The sequence below is a fragment of the Panicum hallii genome, chromosome 8 (genome assembly GCF_002211085.1).
Source record: "Panicum hallii strain FIL2 chromosome 8, PHallii_v3.1, whole genome shotgun sequence".
Taxonomy (NCBI): domain Eukaryota; kingdom Viridiplantae; phylum Streptophyta; class Magnoliopsida; order Poales; family Poaceae; genus Panicum; species Panicum hallii.
The window spans coordinates 15,279,375-15,286,712 of record NC_038049.1 but is presented as its reverse complement, the minus strand read 5'-3'; positions in this window follow the sequence as shown (position 1 = coordinate 15,286,712).

Sequence of the window (7,338 nt, the reverse complement as noted above, 5' to 3'; positions counted from 1 at the left end):
TGATGAACAAGGTTTTGCATGCCTTCATTGGCAAATTTCTGGTGGTTTACTTTGATGATATCTTGATTTATAGCAAGTCACATGCTGAACATATGGATCACCTACGTGCTATTTTTGATGCTTTGAGAGCAGCACGCTTGCTTGCTAACCTTGAGAAGTGCACCTTTTCCACCAATCGAATTGGTTTTCTTGGCTATGTTGTTACTCCACAAGGAATTGAGGTGGATAAAGTGAAAATTGAAGCCATCAAGAACAGGCTGACCCCCAATGTATTTCGTAGGTGCGAAGTTTTCATGGTCTTGCATGTTTCTATAGGTATTTTGTGAGAGATTTTAGCACCATTGTTGCACCCCTGAATGAGTTAACAAAGAAGCGAGTCACCTTCTGTCGGTGTTTTACCGGCTGCCCACCGAGGGGTATACCCAAGGTGGTAAGTTTAGGTTGGGAGATGCCAAGATCAGGAACTCGAAGGTGCAAGGAACACAAGATTTAGACAGGTTTGGGCCGCGATGTGCGTAATACCCTACGTCCTGTATGGTGGTTTGTATTATCTTGGGTGTAGATGTTATGTTTTGAAGGGGTCCCTGCCCGCCATTATATATCCCGGAGGATAGGGTTACATGAATCCTAGTCCAATACTAGCCAAGGAATCGTACTCGAGTACAACTCGAGTAGTTTCCTTCTGTACCGACTAGTCCTACTTCGCATGCGAGTAGAGTACAACACAAATAAGAGATAGGACAAGCCCTATCTCCTAATCCTATTTGAACTATGTTATGTACACAGTCCCGTAGTCCCGGATCTGACAAGCCCCCGAGCTCTTCGTAGCTGAGTACTGCAGGCTTCTCGAGTACTTTTGAAGTAGTCTTCGGCTTCCTTTGAAGCTCCGTCTTGAAGTTCTTCTTCGAGTACTTTCTTGGCTGCATCGAAACTATGAGATGCTCATACCCTGAATTAATTCTTTGGTATGGTGTGCGATTGAAAAATCGCACTCCATATGGACTAGCCCCCGAGCCTTAGGTTGAATCGGAGAATCAGACTAAGGGTCATATTAGTCTTGAATCTTCCTTACTTTTCAAATAAATTCGAAAAATAAGTAGTCGATGCCACGTATCCCGCAGCCCCCGAGCCTTGAATCCAAATCTCTCAGGTTTGGAAATAAGGATCCAAAGGTCGTGGGATGCAGTGAAAAAATATTCCCATGATAAATAACTGGTGTGATGGTACAAATGATGGAAGTTAGATCTGGAATTCGAAAAACCCCTTTTTTCAGGACAATTTACACTGAAAAAATGATTAATCGAATATTTTATCTAAATAATCCACCAAATGACCCCTCATCTTCCGAATATTCCCTGAAACGACTCTTCAACTTCGAAACAGTAAAACTGTATCTGGCAGCTGGTTATTTAACCCTGCGGTAAGGCTAGAAAAATCCGTGCTTCCAATCGTCAATCCACCAAGAAATTTCCGAATCCCCAATTAGATCCGCGCTCCACCTTCACCCCCTTGGAGAACCCCCAAACTAGCCAAATCTTTCCACCCTTTTCTCTGCAGCCCCCGAGCACTTCGTGGCAAGCAGAGCTGGAAATGGCGCCCAAGAGATCCCACGAGAAAGATGGGAAGGGGAAGGAGGCACAGCCGCCATCTGGGGAGTGGATTTACAGTAAGTGCTCCAACAACAAACTCATGAATCTTGTTTCCGAGGGTTTGCTTCAGGAGAAAAGTCTTGTCAACTGGCGCCCATCTTTTCGCGAACCTCTTCCCATGGAAAATGTGGACGAAATCATCACATTTTACCATTTTTCCGAACGGGGTTTGGCCCTCCCCGTTTGCTCTTTCTTCCGAGGCCTTCTTTACTTCTACGGGCTTGAGCTCCATCACCTCAACCCGAATTCAATTTGCCACATTGCTATCTTCATTCACTTTTGCGAAGCTTTTCTTGGAATTGAACCCCACTGGGATCTTTTCCGCTTCCTTTTCTGAATAAAGCCGCAACCTACTTCCAAAAATCCATCCATCGTAGGGGGCGCCGGCATCCAGTTTAGACAACAAGCCAGCGATAGATACGTTTCCTACAAATTCCCCTCCAACATTCCTGGATGGAATTGCCATTGGTTCTACATCGGAAACCATGCCCCCCAGCTTCCTAAAAAATCCGAAAAACCCCCTGTCATGAGGCCAGAGTGGAACACCGAACTCTCCAGAGGAGACATAGACCAAGCCGACGAGTTGCTAGCCATCATAGCAGCCCATAAAGAAATAGGAGTGACCGGAGCATCTGTGATGTTTTCCTTCTTCAAACACCGGATCCAGCCAATCCAACAATGCCATACACTAGGCTTCGAGTACATAGGCGCTGAAGATCCATCTCAGATGTGCGCAAAGGAGCTGACTGATGACGCCGCACTCATCCGGGTCAAGTGAGTGTTGCTGGATGTGAACGCAGTTCCCTACGCCCCGGAGCTGTTTTTGGCGCAAAATCCTCCAAAACCGGTAAGTATTCGACTACTTTTTTGGAACAAGTTCTGTTGTTCTTCCACCGCTAACTAAAAATCTTTTGCAGGGACACACAGAGCTGTACCGGAGCTATCCACCACAACCCGACATCCCCCAACCAGACCACCTTCTTCCCAGCACCGCGGCAGAAGCAAAAAAGGCTCAAGCATCCGAAGCTCGGCCCAGCGATGAAACAACCGAGAGCGAGAGCCCCCTGGCGGAGAGGGAAAATGAAGGGAAGGCAAAGAGAAACAACTCCCCCGGACCATCCATGGAGTTGATCAAAGCTTTGCCATTGGTCCCTCGGGGTCGTCAGGTAGTGCACAAATGCAAAGCGCATGTAGTCGAACCCCCCAGGTATGAAGTTACTGTCCTATAGAATTGTCAAATAGCAAGGTTGTTGCATGCTTACATTGTCTATTTGCAGTCCCTCGGCTTCTCCATCGGACCCCAAGTGCCAAAAGGTGATCGGGACTGAATTCGCTGGGGGTGATGTTCCAGCAGGTAAGGCCGCAGAAACTGCTGGGACGAACCCATCGACTACTTCAGGAGAGGTTGTAACTGTCGCCGTGGTGGGTACCTCACCATCGGCTGGTGTGACCCCACCACCGGCAACAAGTACCGTGGTTATAAAACCACGAGCTCTAAAGACTAAAGAAGTCTGCCATGAAAAAATCTTTGTTGTAAGTGTAGATCCTGTTTCATAATACATATTCTATTCTGTTCGACTTGTTTAAGGACATGACCGATTCTGCTTCATTAGGACTGCGTCTGCCCTGGGGTCGGAGCCAGAGCGTGTTTCGGCTATTCCAGCCCCCGAAGTGCCAGCCCCCGAGGACACGACACTGCTCGACTCCCCACCCCCCGAGCCCCAATGACCCAAAGCCAGTGCCGGTGGTGAAGAACAGGTCGAGGCTACAGATGCCACTCCTGCAGATGGCACAAGTAAGTGTCTGACCTTCCATGGCTAACTGCTTAGACTACGAACATTATGTACTGAATGTGTCTTGATTTGCAGGTACCCCACAACCACCAACTGATGAGGCGACGGGTACCTCAAGGAACCCTGAAGATCTGCTGGTGCTCGGGAGTGGATACCAGAACATCATCACCACAGATCTAGTGGATGATCCACTCCTGACGGTCAGCAACATGCGATACTTCCAGAAGATCTGCAAAGAGATGTACCAATATACCATGGTAAGGCATGATTACTCCTCTGCCGTTATACTTTGTCAAGTTGCTTGTCTTAATCCTTCCCCTTATGCAGGATGTGGCCAAACTCTTACAGCAAAAGTCCGAAAAGCTGAAAGCAGTCGTGAGTGGCCTCGAGGAACTCAATGCAAAGGATAAGCGCATATCAGAGGAGCTGATGAAGAACATATATCTTCAGCGAGAGTTCAACAAGCTGAAGCAGGAGCGGATGCGAGAGACATGGCACCTCAAGAACGACCTCCGCAACCTTGAGAAGACCAACTCCGAGCTCCAGGAACAACTCAAAGAGCAGAAAAAGGTGCATCAAGGCAAGCCCTTTCTTCCCTTGAGTACTTTCTCTTAGCAATTTGCCTTGAGTTCTAAAATCTATCTTCACCGCAGAGCTTAGGAAAATCTTAACATATAAAGAAGAGTTGCTTACTGACGTGAAGAATATGATGTATCGCCGTACAGATGATGTCAAAAGGCTGCAGAAGGTTATCGCCGACACTGAACAACAGTTCATCGACTACCTTCTGCAGATCAAGACGCTTAGCGAAGAAAAGGAGCAGCAACAGAAGGAGCTGGAGCAGCGCCAAAAGGAGCTGGAGCAGCGCCAGAAGGAGCTGAAGGACCTTAAGGGGGCCGCCCAACAACTTGTTGACATGGTGGATCCGTAGGAAGGTGGCAAAGCGGACGGGTGATCCCTATTGGAGTGACTCCTCGAAGCTCCGCAAAAAGTCCTCGTGCATTTTGTAAAGTCACATGTGTCAGCCACGCGCTAAGTTTTGTAAAGTCCTTTTGGCCGCAGGCTCGCCTAGAACTACTCGCGCAGGGTGCGGCTGCAAACTACTCTAAAGAGCAATTTAGCGAGTACCTCCTAGAAGCCCGACCTGTAGCCGAAAAAATAGTAGAAAGTGTAATATATGATTGAGATATTGTAAAAACAAGTACTCTTCTCCTTGTATATATCTATCATTGATGTCTCCACTTGTATGTGCCTTATGACTTCTGGATTGTCATCCATGTTCAAAGGCTAAGTAGTAGACACTACCCCGGGTGCAACGACCCTGGAAGTAGTCGAAGTAGCTCCACATAGGAACCCATCCAACAAGTTAGATATAACCCGATCGAGCGGGTCTAACCAGTTAGGAAAGAACGCGAGCATCATCGTGTGACTGCCGTGCCTATGGCAAGTAGTCGAAACTACCCCGAGTGCAACGACTCTGGGCGTAGTCGAAATAGCTCCTCATGTGAGCCCGTCCATCAAGTTAGATATAATCCGATTGAACGGGTCTAACCTGTTGGGAAAAACACGATCATCGTCGCAAACGACCATCAAAGCTCATGGCAAGAAGTCGATTCATATGAAACATGAACGTGGCCGTAGCCTCCGTATTTAACGACCGTCAAAGCTCATGGCTAGAAGTCGATTCATATAAAATATGAACATGGCCGTAGCCTCCGTATTTAACATAAGATTTACATTCCAAATATTGTGGCACATAGCCTCCAAATTGACTCGGAAGAAAAACATCTAGGCACTCGGAGAATAGCAATCCCTGCATGTCTTCTTATGGGTAAAACTTGCGCAGTTCTGAACATTCCAAGAATTTGGGACGTCTTGGCCCTCGGGGTATTAAAGTTGATAAGACCCCAGTCTTGTAATCTGCTTGACGACGAATGATCCCTCCCATCTCGAGTTGAGCTTGTGTAAGCCGAACTCGTCTTGGATGCGGCATAGGACCAAATCGCCTATACTGAACGACCGTTCTCTCACGTTGCGGTCATGATATCGCCGGATCCCCTACAGGTATCGTGCTGACTGGACAAGAGCGGTGCAGCGAGCCTCTTCGACAGAGTCAAGCTCTAACTGCCTTGCTTCGTCTACCTCGCCTTCATTGTACATTTCAACCCTTGGGGATTTCAACATGATGTCGGCCGATAAGATAGCTTCAGAGCCGTAGATAAGGAAGAACGGTGTTTGTCCTGTGGCTTTGGACAGCTGAGTCCTGAGACCCCAGCGACATGTGGCAACTCGTGTATCCACTTTCCTCCTTTTTTGCTATTTTCATCATAGAGTCTTTTCTTCAAGCCATCAATTATCATGCCGCTCGCCCTCTCGACTTGACCATTGGCCCTTGGGTGTGTAACAGAGACATATTTGACCTCGATGCACGCATTTTCATAGAAATTTCAGAACTGGTTGGCCGTGAAGTTTAATCCCAGGTCTGTGATGATGGTGTTTGGGAAACCAAAGCGATGCAAGATATCGGAGATGAAATCAACAACTCGATCTGGTGTAAGCTTGGCTATCGGTTTGTACTCGATCCACTTGGTAAACTTGTCGATGGCTACCAATACATGGGTGAAACCGCCTGGTGCCATTGTGAAGGGCCCAATCATATCGAGGCTCCAGCAAGCGAATGACCAGGATGGCGGTATGGTGATGAGACTGTGAGCTGGGATGTGAGATTGCTTGCCAAAGAATTGACAGTTTTGGCATCACCGCACGAGGTCCTCAGCATCGGACACTGCGGGGCGCCACCAAAAACCAGCTCTATATGCTTTCCCCACTAGCGTTCTTGAAGCTGCGTGGTTGCCGCAAACGCCTTTGTGAATCTCCCGCAGTATGTCATAGCCGTCTTCTCCCGTGACGCACTTCATGAGTACACCTGATCGTGCACAAAGCCAGTAGAGTTTATTGTCAACTAGGACGAAACCTTTGCTTCTGCGCACGACACGAGCTGCCTCTGCGCTTCTTGCATCCATCCCCGCTGGTAATCTTTGGTCCTGGATGAAGTCGATATAAGCCTCTCTCCAGTCCTCTCCAAGCATCATAACCTCCCGATCGGGTTGTTGAAGGCTAGCATCGGTGGTTACCTGAGGTGAGGGCTTGATGGATGGCTGCATTAACCCCTAGACGAAAACACCCACTGGGACCTATGCACGGGTGGATCCCAGCTTGAACAGTATATCTGCACCAACATTATGCTCCCGTACCACATGATGAACCTCCAAGCTAGAAAATTTATTTTCCAGCTTGCACACTTCTTGTACATAAGCGTCCATCGTCTCTTTGTTGCAATCCCACTCTTTGTTGACTTGCTGAATGACCAGAAGTGAAACACCGTATACAAGAAGTCGCTTGATGCCTAGTGATATTGCCAAACATAGCCCGTGAAGCAGTGCTTCATACTCGGCTTCATTATTGGATACCTCCCAAAGGATCTGGAGGATATACTACAGTTGTTCGCCTCTTGGAGAAATAAATAGGACTCCAGTGTTGCCACCATCGAGCATAAGAGACCCATCGAAGTACATGGTCCAGTGCTCTGGCTTGTCGACTGGAGTTGGAATTTGATTCTCTCTCCACTTAGCTATAAAATCGATTAGAGCTTGAGACTTGATTGCAGTGCGTGGCTTCAAGTCGATTGACAAAGCCCCCAGTTCCACGGCCCACTTTGATATACGCCCCGTGGCATCTTCATTATGGAGAATATCCGCCAACGAAATATCCGTAATCACATTGATCTTGTACTCGTCGAAGCAAAGCCGCAACTTTCTTAATGTAATCAGAATTGCATATAAAAGTTTCTGAACTGCCGGGTATCGTACCTTTGGATTCGGAGAGTACCTCGCTGA